Genomic DNA, 13,225 nt, shown 5'->3' on the forward strand with positions numbered 1-13,225 from the left:
AAAAAGGAAACAGGAAAATTTTAGTACTGAAAAAGGAAGAAAAACAAGGAAGTTTTTTCCCGCTTTTGTTTTTCACTAAAATTTTTGAGTTAGGGATACAATTATTTTTTTTCCACAAATGATAAAAATTGTGGAGAAATTTAATTAGTATACCAATAAAAAAAACTTTCAGCAACAATAAAAAATATTATTGCTAATTTATTTATTTTATTAATTTATAATATATGGCAACAAGATTAAAATATTTGATAATAAGAAAAGTTTTGTGGGTAAAAGTTTTTTGATATAGCAACAACTAATAAAGTCGTTGCCTTTTATTGATATTTAGCAACAACATCATTATCATGCTAAAATATTGTTGCTAATTCTACACTTTTTTGTAGTGTTGCAACTATCCAACATAGGCTATAAATAGCCATGACCTTGTATAGAATAGTTAGAGGTGTGAAATATTAATACAAAATTCTCCTCTGTTTCATTACTTACACTTTGTTATTTTACATAGTTTTATAATACGTTAGTAGTACAAGTCTCTATCATTTCGAGCAAATATAGATAATAAAGGTAAGTATTTATTTTTCTTAAATAATGTCAAATATATCCAAATATGAATTTGTTGCGTTAGATATATCGGGCAAAACTTACATATCCTGGACACTGAAAGTCGAAATACATTTAGATGCGATTGGTCTAGCAGACACCATCAAAGTGTATGAATTCTATCATAATTCTACTTCTGAACTGGTTTTGAATGTTGTTACTTATTGGTTTTCCAAAAGATCGTTTCCAAAGTAAAAGGAAGATGCATTTTAGGTTGACGTATAGTGCAACTTGTCATATATATTGGGTCATGTGTTATTTCCATGGATCGAGGTTTCCCCGGTTTTGCCCAAGAAAGATAAATTGAATCATCAAAAATTTATAGTGTGAAGTGCAATTAGATACATTTCTGAGGAGATTCCTATTACTGTTGTTATCAGTTAGAATAATATCATCCAAGTCAGGTTTTTTGTTATTGGGATTTGTGAATTCTTAAAGATCCATCCCCTGACTGTACATGATAATTTTCAATCATCCTACTCGAGCAAGAATAAAAAGAACCAAATGAATTCGTATATCCATATAAAATATATTTACATGTATGAGTAATCACTTCAGTAACTTTTTCTTATATGGTGGAGAATGAAGAGTGGTAATACTAACTTCTGTAACATGTTGTCTCCCCTCGTATCATGTCTAGCTGTTCAATGTGCTGCGCAGCTATTATCCATTAGTGACAGCTCGAATAAGTTTCTTAATTTTGTTGGAGTAAGTTTGTATGTTATTGCTGGTGTGAATTGATTAATGTATGTTCTTATATTTACAGAAGAAAAGTTGGAAGAACATATTTGCTTATATTGGTCCTGGCTTCCTTGTTTCTATTGCCTATATCGATCCTGGAAATTGTAAGTCGTGGTAATGAATTTGGATTTACTGATCACATTTACTTCTATATGCAACTATTTTGTTCTCTGCACAATGTGTCTTGCAGTTCAAACTGATTTACAAGCAGGAGCTCAATACAAATATGGGGTGTGTCTGCTTTGATCTGTTCTTCTTAATCTATTGTGCATGTCTAGAGTAAATTTTAAGGGGAAAACCAACAATCTCTATTTTAAATCTCTATTTTCAGCCGCTAGTTTTTAACTCAATCTCTTTTTTCAGCCGCTAGTTTTTTACTATTCTTACTGCGTTATTTCCCTTAACGGTATTAAAACCAACAAATATGCTTGAGTTGAGCTTTTTTTATTCTGCTTCTAATCCATGGCCTTGTCACTTTTATCTTTTAAGGCCTATGATTTGGTTATCAATCACTGTAGTATGATGGATGAGATAAAGGGAGGAGTAACACATTTCGGTAGACTCTCGGCTTATGTAGTTTCTTGTTCATTGGTTTTTGTTACTTTTTGCTATTTTTTATACTTTGATTATTATATTATTTTGCAGTAGTTACTGTTCATAATAATTTATCATGCTTTCACTTTCATTTATTCTTTTTTTTTAATTACTTTTTTGTGAATCGAGGATCTATCCAAAAAAAAATCTCCTTTCCTGTGTTAGAGTAAGATTTGTATACTCTATACTTTTCAAGCCTCACTTTGTGGACTATGTTGGATTGTTGTTGTAATCACACAACACAAAAAAATATTTTTTAATGACAATAAACATGCACTTTTACAAAAAGTGCTAAGACTTTATCGGTATTAGTTAATTGTCATTGGATCCAACGTCTCTATGCACTTTAGAAACATTTACAAAGAGTGCTGAAATGTAATTGTTGCAGGGTTTGAAATCGAGAGGGCTCCATCCGAAAACTTATAGTTTGCAAACGATAAAGACAATAAATCAGTTGACAAAGAAAAATAAATACTAAAAAATTATATTATTAATATGATTTGGTCAAATGAGCTACATATTAAAAATAATATTGAAAAAACTTAAAACCTATTGGGAGAAAATCTCCTCATAAACAAAACTTTTTAAATGATTACATTGAGGATGTTATTGTGTTAAATGTATGAAAAGAGGGGTTTTCTATTTATAAAGTTTTAAAACCTTTCCTCTGTTAGCGAAATATGAAAAAGAATTATATTTTTCTTTTAGAAAAGTAAAAGTAATTATGGTATTACTTTTATTTTCTTTATAAGAAAAATAAAATTTAAATTTGGTAAAAAATTAGGGCAAAAGTTCTAACAAATCTTTCCTTTTTGGCTTGATTTTCTTGACATAATTTAATTCACCTTCTTTGCGTGCATGATCTTTGTTCTTCACATAATATTCATTGTCACACCCCTTTTTTTAACTCCAAAAAGATATAGATTTTAAGTTTCGAAAGGGTTTTTATTATTAAAGTGACAAAATGAAGATAATTTGTTTCGAAAAGGACCTTTTACATTCAAAACTCAGAGTTGCCACTTGACATAATCCGGTGTGCCAAGTTACCTTTGAAAAATCCTTTTCAAAATGATTTGACTCTAAAACTGATCCGCGAACAGAAATTCCAGCTAAGGAATTCTGTTGACCGAGGGGAAGGTGTTAGGCACCCCCCGATCCCATGGTTTGACTACGTTCGCTTGGTGGAGCATATCGGCTAATTTGAACACTATGAATGTATAAACCAAATAAAACACACAAATCAAACAAACAAACACACGAAACAAAATAAATCTAAAGTATAATGATCAATCCAATTATACAGTCCCAAAATAAATAAATAAAAAAATACAAGAATAAATCCTATCTAACCTACACTAATCCTATCTAAACTCCACGGCTCCACTCGACATCTCAGGCCTTCACCACGAACATCTTCCAAGTACAAGATACTTCGGGGCATTCCCCGGATAAAACAATATAGATTCTTCGAGGCATTCCCCGGCCAAATGAATACAGTTTTTTTAGTGCGAGAAGATCAACTATTCAACAAAATTTCAAACATTCCGCGGAATTTCCAACATTCAACCAAAGCCACTGATTCTAAATATTTGCCTACCCAACCTATTTGCCTAAACCAATCGACATATCATGATACTACCAAATTAAATTAACGTTCATTTCAAGGTATACGAACAATGAAATCAAACTAACCAAAATCGCCAATTATATCAAGTTTTCAATTCTCACCCCCAAATCCATGATTAGCGCATGCTTCTATTATCCATTCACGTCTCAAAATCCGAAGCCAATCATTGACGCAAACAACCAACGAAGATTCGAACTAAGCACACAACACATAAATCATCCACACCCACAACATCAATAAAGAATAAAAAATAAGGTAAAAATCGGGAGAAGAAATGGACCTTTGAAGAATCGATTACGTTGATAATAATGTTTAAGAAAATCAAATTCGAGAACCCGAATAGAAAACCTCAACGACGATGAAATCCTAACTCGGTATAGAGACACCGCAATCCAAGACTGAAAACGACAAGATGACTGAGACCAATAGTGTACAAATTCCCTCAAACCAGTGCCAAAACCAAAGGACCAAAACCAAAAACCCCATTCGAGCGAACCAAACCAGTATGCAAAAGTTATCGCGAAATTGATTCAAAACAGAGACGAATGAGTCAGCGCTAGTTTGATCAACGATGGGAACCCCAAAGCTAACAACGAATTTTGGCAAAAATTTCACTGCTTCCAGCCAGATTCAACTAAAACTAATGGAAAATGAAGAAGATTTTGAGGAATTTCAACACTTTGGTGGATTTTTGAACCTGTAATACCTGGATTCGACTAACACAGATAGTTTCGGCAAAGAGTTCACCGGAAAAGCTTGAACCCTTTATTCTCCCTCTCTCTCTCTTTGTCGCTTTTTCTCTCTCTATTTTATGTGTGTATGTGTGTGTGCGCTATTTTTTGTATGCTGTCTCAGGAAAAAAAAAAAGAAAAATCACGTTACTTTATCTAAGAAGAAGAAAAAAATAGCGTCACTTTTTGCTCAAGATGATGATGATAAAAAAATGGGTCCCCTTTCTCTCTCCCTATCTATGCTATATATGGAAGAATGGAATCCTCTATCTATCAATGATTAATAATAAAAAAAAAATAAAAGTAGGGCATGGTATATGTGTTCAATGCTCCTTCCAAGAAGCTTCCTAGTGGGTATTAGTATCATATTACCTTTTTTGGTCTTTTGTAAATTCATAAAAAAAAAAGTGAGAAAGGGGTTGGGGGCGTGAATGGGTGAGGGGTTAGGGGTAGGGTAGGTGAGATGTGAGGTGTTCCCGTTTAATTGGAGGGGTAAAGGTTAGGTGTCCATTTTTGCTTGGATGGGTTGTTGGAATATTAGAATGAGACAAAGTTTTTTATGACTTGTTATTTGGATGAAACAAAACAAAAACAAAAATAAATACATAAATAAGTAAAAGATGAGGTGGTTATTTATTTTATTGGGAAAAATTATAAAAATGGGGTTAAATTATGTGATATCGGAATAATAAATATTTTTTATGGGACAAAATTATGTGTCTACATCACGCCCCCTTTGAATGTAAACACTCAGTGTTTTCATACAAAGAAGTAGACAACGAGACAGAATTTTGTCCTGATCATTATTCGAAGAGAGCAATAAAAGAAAGAAGGGCAACCGAGTCTTGACTTAGGACACCCTACCTACCCAATTTATGAGGGAGTAAGGTAACCGATATCTCAAAGGATTGAAAGGAGATGGACTATACCTAGTTGGAAAGTTGAGTGAGGTTCCATCGAGGTTCCGGTCCGCGGCTCTATCATTACATCAAAAAGGAAAATTACAAGTTAACATATAAATGAAATTAGAAAATCCTATATATGCAGCTTTCCTTGACTCTTGGCTCGAGTTTTATCGCCCTATTCTTCAGGAGGGCTCCTGACTTGTAATTTCTTTTGACTTGTTTCTTGGTTTTCAATTGCTTCGCTTTGTTGCTCGATTTTCATTTATTCGCCCTGCTCTTCAAGCGGGCTTCTGAATTGCCATTTTTGTCTCTCAATTTTATCACCCTGTTCTTCAGGCGGGTTCCTGGCTTGCAATTTCTTCAATTTTCCATTTTGTCACCTTGTTCTTCAAGCGGGCTCCTGACTTACAATTTGCTCACCCTATTCTTCAGGTGATCTCCTGAAACCAGAATCAAAACTAGAATGACAATTATCCCAAACAAAGATTATAATAAAGAAAGATTTTAATATTTTTTGAAAGTAATGTCCCATTTTCTCGGAGGATCCTAAATAGAAAGTAAATTCCCATTTTTCGAGAGGGTTCCTGAATAGAAAGTAAATTCCCATTTTTTGGGAGGGTCCTAAATAGAAAGTTAAATCTCATTTTTCAGAAAGGTCCTGAACAGAAAGTAAAATCCCATTTTTCAAGAGGGTCCTGAACATAAAGTAAAAATTCCATTTTTCAGGAGGGTCCTGAATAGAAAGTAAAATCTCCTTTTTCAGGAGGGTCTTGAACAGAAAGTAAAAATCTCATTTTTCAGGAGGGTCCTGAACAGAAAGTAAAATCTCATTTTTCAGGAGGGTCCTGAACAGAAAGTAAAATCTCATTTTTCAGAATGGTCCTGAGCAGAAAGTAAAATCACATCTGTCAGAAGGGTCCTAAACATAAACTAAGTCCCATTTTTCAGGAGGGTCTTGAACATAAAGTAAAGTCCCATTTTTCAGGAGGGTCCTGAACATAAAGTAAAGTCCCATTTTTCAGGAGGGTCCTGAACAGAAAGTAAAATCTCATTTTTTAGGAGCGTCCTAAACAGAAAGTAAAATCTCAGATATGCCTTCCCAATGGTAGCTGAACTTGCTGAAAAGAAATTTGCCCCTATTTCATCAAAGATAATTTTCTCAGTTAAAAACTTAGTGGTGGTTTGTAGCACTTTGGCTTTCCAGACATCTGCTGCCACACTTGTTTCTTTCATCTTTGTTTCAGATTGTTGACATTTGCCCCTGTCTTTTCGCGTCATTGACCTGGATCCAGATTGAGGGAAATGAGTTCTGACTCAAACAGTGAATTTCCATTTTACCATGCCTCTGAGATGCACCCTTTTCAAATCTTAATACTACCACGAATCTAGTAGCCTGTCAATTGATAGACTTCCTTTGCTTTGTGTTGAATTACGATAATATTTCTTTCATGTGCTGGTCCTTGGATTTTCCTCATACAATTGGAAAGATTGGTTGAAAGTTTTGAAATCATTTCTCACTTGTTTTGACTCAGACTTGACTTAAAATGTAAATAAATAATGGTGACTTTTATTTTGATAAATGACATAAAAAGACAAAATATGAATATGTAAATGAAAGAAAAAGGCAATGTCCCTTATTCAAAAGAAAACTTATGTGAATACGGCAACCAACTCCAATGAGTATGACATGCATTTTGGATTAAGCTGCCTGATCTTCCTATCCAAACTTTCCATTTGTTGTTGAGTTCGTTCCTTTGCCGCTGAGCCTCTTATTCAAATCCATTGGACTCATATATCTCATTCAATTGAAGACAACTTAAAAGACTTTCGCCAACAAATCTCTTTTCTTTTCACTTTTCTCTCGAACTCGTCATCGCCTTACGGTGCCCGTAAGGGTTTTCACCAATAAGACTCTCTCATTTTTATTTCTCTCAACTCCCCATTGCCTTATGGTGCCCGTGAGGGTTTTCACCAGTAAGACTCTCTCATTTTTATTTCTCTCGACTCACCATCGCTTTATGGTGCCCGCGAGGGTTTTCACCAATAATACTCTCTCATTTTTATTTCTTTCCTAATTTATTATACTGAGGAAGACAATTAGTACCCTACAATGTCTCATCATATCCTTTCATGCTTAGCCTTAACATTATCAAAGATTGATCTGAAGGACTTTCTTTGGTTATAGCTTGGCTTTTGGATAAGGTTAGAAAAGGATGGCAAGAAGCTCAAACGACACTTGAAGTGGGGGTGGGACTTACAACCTTTGGAATTGACTCAAACAACATATTAACTCATGCCCCAGTTTTTGTTGACTGGTGACTCTAAAATATTTATTTGGTTGGACCAAGCCCTGAATAGGGTAGCCTACATATCTCACTCCTAAGAGAGGAATATCAAGTCACACGTAGTTCCATCGGCTTGTTCTTTGTTTTGATCTAATTTTCTCTTCTCTTTTTTTTCTTTTATTATTATTATTATTTTCTTTTCTGTTATTCTTCTTTTCTTGACATTTTACTTTTTACTTTGTTTCGATTCCAAAATAAGGATATGAAAGAAAAATAAAACTAAGCTCAAACAGGGTAAACAAAGGATGACACAATATTTGGATAGCAGAATGAAATGCCTTCATCATATCAATCTTAAAACATGCAAGTACTAAATATGTAATAAAATCAACAAAGGATGAAATATCATACCTAATATCTTTTGGTTGCATCAGCATTGATAGCCGTTTCTGCCATTTTGCCTTCAATATCTGTCAAATATAAGGCTCTATCAGGCAACACTTTCTTTACAATGAAGGGACCTTGCTAGTTTGGGGAGAACTTGCCTTTCGCTTCAACTTAGTGAGGGAGGATACGCTTCAATACCAACTGACCAACTTTAAAATGGTTGATTCGTACCTTTTTGTTATATGCTCGAGCCATTCTTTTTTGATACAATTGGCCATGACATACCGACGTTAGCCTTTTTTCCTTAATCAAACTCAATTGTTCCAATCGGGTTTTGACCCACTTTTCATCATCAATCACTGCTTCCACAATGACTTAAAGAGAGAGAATTTCAACTTCTGCAGGAATGACTGCTTCTGTTCCATACACCAATAAATATGGAGTTTCCCCTATTGAAGTGCAAAAAGTAGTGCGATAACCTAGCAATGCAAACGATAACTTCTCATGCCATTTTCTAGACCCTTGTACCATTTTCTGCAGTGTCTTCTTGATATTCTTATTGGCGGCTTCCACAACACCACTAGCCTTTGGACAATATGGAGCGGAATTTTGATGTGCAATCTTAAACTGTTGACACACTTCTTGCATCAAATGACTATTGAGATTGGCAGCATTGTTTGTAATAATCATCTTTGGAATTCCAAACCTACAATCGGCCCAATCATGTCCATCCCCCAAGCTACAAAAGGCCATGGAGCAGACATCACGTGCAACTCAGCAGGAAGAAAATGTATCAGATCACCGTGTACCTGACATTTCCGAACAAAACGAATAGAATCTCGCTCCATAGTAATCCAATAATAACCTGCTTGAAGTATCTTCTTTGACAAGACATAACCATTCATATGCAGACCACATACTCGGAAGTGTATTTCAACCATGATCGCCGAGGCTTCTTTTACATCCACACACCTCAAAAGTCCCAGATTTGGGGTTCTCTTGTACAATATTCCCCCACTTAAGAAAAATCCACTAGCAAAATACCAAATAGTCCTCTTTTGATCACTGATGGCATGTGCTGGGTATTCTCTTGACTGGATGTATCGCTTGATATCAAAGAACCAAGGTTCGCCGTCGAGTTCTTCTTCAACTGCATTATAATAAACATGTTGATCATGACTCTATATATGCACTGGATCAATGTATGCCTTGTTAGGATGTTGGAGCATTGAAGCCAAAGTGTCTAAGGCATCAGCAATCTCATTGTGAATTCTTGGAATATCCCTAAACTTTACTGACACAAATCATTGATATAGATCTTGTAAGCATCGTTGATACGGTATGAGCTTTAAATCTCGAGTCTCCATTCTCCTTGAATCTGATGGATGAGCAAATCTGAATCCCCTAACACTAATAGTTCCTGGATTCCTATATCAACAACTAACCTCAAACCCAGAATGGAAGCTTCATATTCTTCCATGTTATTGGAACAATAAAATCAAAGTTGCGCTGTTATCGAAAAATATTGCCCCACCTTAGAGATAAGAACTGCACCTATTCCAACTCCCTTCATGTTAACGGCTCTATCAAAGAATAGCTTCCAACCTGGATCAACATCTATAATGACTTCATCGGCACACAATACCTCTTCATCAGGAAAATATGTCTTTAATGACTCATACTCTTCATCAATGGGATTCTCAGCTAGATGATCTGCTAAGGCTTAGGCTTTCATGGCGTTTTGAGTCACATATATAATGTCGAACTCGGTAAGCAATATTTTCCACTTTGCTAATCGACCCTTTGGCATAGGCTTCTGAAATATATACTTTAACGGATTCATACGGGAGATGAGATAAGTAGTATAGGACGAACGATAATGCTTCAACTTTTGTGCTACCCAAGTCAAGGCACAACACGTCCTTTCAAAAAGAGTGTACTTGGCCACATATGTTGTGAACTTCTTGCTAAGGTAATAAATAGCTTGGTCCCTTTTTTTCGTGACATCATGCTGACCCAAGATACAATCGAAAGAATTGTCCATGACTGATAAATATAAGATCAAAGGCCTACCAGGTTCTGGTGGTACCAGTACTGGCGGATTTGACAGATATCTTTTGATTTTATTGAGCGCTTCGTAACATTCTTCAGTCAACTCAACAATAGCACTCTTCTTCAGCAACTTAAAAATAAGCTCATAAGTAGTTATGAGTTGAGCAATGAACCTACTGATGAAGTTCAACCTGCCAAGCAAACTCATCACCTCCGTTTTATTCTTGGGCGGCGACAGATCCTGGATGGCTTTGATCTTTGAAGGGTCTAGTTCAATACCCCGACGGCTGACTACAAACCCCAATAGCTTTTCGGATGGGAACTCCAAATACATATTTTGGCGGGTTGAGCTCGAGATTATACCTGCGAAGACTTTCAAAGAACTTTCTTAGATCTTTAACATGGTCAGCCTGACTTTTTGATTTAATAATCACATTATCTACATAGACTTCAATCTCCTTATGCATCATATCATGAAACATAGTGGTCATGGCTCTCATGTATGTTTCTCCAGAATTCTTCAACCCAAACGGCATTAATCGATAACAATAAGTTCGCCGTGGTGTGATAAAAGACGTCTTCTCTGCGTCTTCATCATCCATAATGATCTGGCGGTATTCGGCATAGCAATCCACAAAAGAAGCAACCTCATTTTTAGCGCAGTTGTCCAGCAAAATATGGAAGTTGGGCAATGGAAAATCATCCTTTAGACTTGCTCTGTTCAAATCACGGTAATCAACACATACTCGAATTTTTCCATCTTTCTTTGGGACAGGTACGACATTGGATAACCACGTAGGATAACGAGCCAGTCGAATGAATTTGGCTTCAAGTTGTTTCATGATTTCCTCTTTGATTTTGATACTTACATCAGTTTTAAACTTCCTCAACTTCTGTTTCATAGGGGGAAAGATAGGATCAGTTGATAATTTATGAGCCACTAATTCAGTGTTTAAACCAGGCATATCATCATAAGACCATGCAAAAACTTCTTTATAATCAATTAATGCTTGAATTATTCCATCTTTTAACAGTGGCAGAGCATGTACACTTATTTCAGTTTTCTTAACATCTTCTTGATCCCCTAGATTAATTGGCTTAGTTTCATTCAAATTAAGATTCGTGTTGTCTTCAAACTGTTCCAACTCTTTGATTATTTCTTCTAGCGTCTCTTCTTCATCATATTCCCCCTCTTACTTCATTACATCTTGATTATTTTATATTTTAAGATCAGGTTAAAAATTCTGCATGCATATCATATTATTAGAATCAGCATAAAGAGATCTATATAAGGAAAATACAAAAAACAAAATATATTAGACACGAAACAAAAAAGATATTGTATTTCATTAAAAGAAAAGATAGGAGGGTTTAAACATAAACGCCAACATAACATAAAAAAAAAACTAAAATCTAAATTACAACCTTGAAATAACTCGGATAAATAGAAATAAAAACAAAACAAACTACCAAAAATCCCTCCTGACGGGGAGAGGAGTGACTTCCCAATTGTTGAGCCAGACAGCTGGACCTATGAATTCCACGTCTGCCTTACTGGTACCTTCTCCTACTTCAACCATGTCAACTTTAATCAACACGTTCTGGAAGTTATCAACCAATTCAGCTTCAAACTCTATAGGTGCCACGACACTGCTCTTGATGAATGACTTACTGAGTAGAGTCACTAGGCGAGGGAGTGACCATATTTCTTTCTTTCTTTCCTTGGCTTTCTTCAGATCTTCAACCGTAGGTTCAAAACCCAGACCAAAAGTGCCCAAGTTCTCCCTCGTATATATGGGATGAACTATACTGAAGAGAAACTCCCAAACCCTTTCCTGGCTTGAATCCATATTTTAACATTTAATCTATCATCATGACAGAAGCGAGAGACAATTGTGGCCCTGGATTAACCTGCCGTTTAAAGATACAATTCACCGACACTGTATTAAAAGTTTGATAGGCAAATATCTCCTATACATTGTTTGCTTCAATAAGAGACAAGGGAGAATCTTAGTAGGTGGACAAATCCCCTTCACCATGAATAACCACTTCTTGCCTGTCATACTCAAACTTGATCATTTGGTGCAATGTAGATGCAACTGCCTTGGCCTTGTGGATCCACAGTCTTCCCAACAACAAATTGTAAGAGGAGTCGATATTTAATACTTGAAACTCTGTGGTGAACTCAACAGGCCCTATAATCAACACTAGTTCTATTTCTCCAATAGAGTTTGATTTTGCACCATCGAAAGCCCTAACACATACATTGTTGGGCCTGATCCTCTCAACACCAATATTCAACTTTTGCAAGGTGGAAATAGGGAAAATATTTATGCCAGAACCTCCATAAATCATGACATGAGTGACGTAGAAATCTTCATACTTCACGGTAATATAAAGACCCCGATTATGCCCTGTACCTTCAACAGGCAATTCATCATCAGAAAAGCTAATCCGATTGACCTCAAAGATTTTTCCAACCATTTTCTCAAGCTGATTTACCGTGATATCTCTAGGAATATAAGCTTTGTTAAATACCTTCAATATAACATCGAGATGTTCCTTATAATGTAACAAGAAAGATAAGAGGGAAATTTGAGCAGGGTTCTTCTTCAGCTAATCTATGATTGAATACTCTGGCAATTTCATCTTTTTTAAAAATTCTTCTGCTTCTTTTTCGATGTCTGGCTTCTTGATAGATGAAGGTCCATTCACAATTGGCTTGGGCTTCCTTAAACCTTCAGGCATGAAGCATCTTCCTTACCGAGTCAGACCCCCTACCTTATCTACTTCTTCCATGACTTCCTTCCCTTAGTAAGTCATCACAGTCCATTTATAGCTCTAGGTGACCTTTTTTGTATCAACTATCGGAGGTTGGGTCACCGGTTTGATGATAATAGGGACTACAAATGCTCCTTTCACCATTAAGATAGGCTTACCCATAGCTCTTACCACCTTCAACTTAGGTTTATCCTGACTTGAACCAACAGCTATTTTGCCTTCTTTCACGGGTTTTTGTTTGCTTTCTTTGACTTTATATTCTCTCATTTCTTCCTGGCTCAATGACATTGCTTTTAATGAATCAACCACATTCATTGATTTGTCCTCATTGGTTTGTATTCTGACAATAGGCTTATAACACCTTGACGACTCTTTCCCATTATTTATCAATTCTAACATATTGGTTTCAGCATGGGTTGGCAATGGATTCTGGTTAATGTTTGAAACTTCTGGGGCCTGGACCAAAATTTGATTTGCATCAATTAAATCTTGGACAGCTCTCTTTAAATGCTAGCATTTCTC

Source organism: Capsicum annuum, chromosome 9 (genome assembly GCF_002878395.1).
Source record: "Capsicum annuum cultivar UCD-10X-F1 chromosome 9, UCD10Xv1.1, whole genome shotgun sequence".
In the NCBI taxonomy this organism is placed as follows: Eukaryota; Viridiplantae; Streptophyta; class Magnoliopsida; order Solanales; family Solanaceae; genus Capsicum; species Capsicum annuum.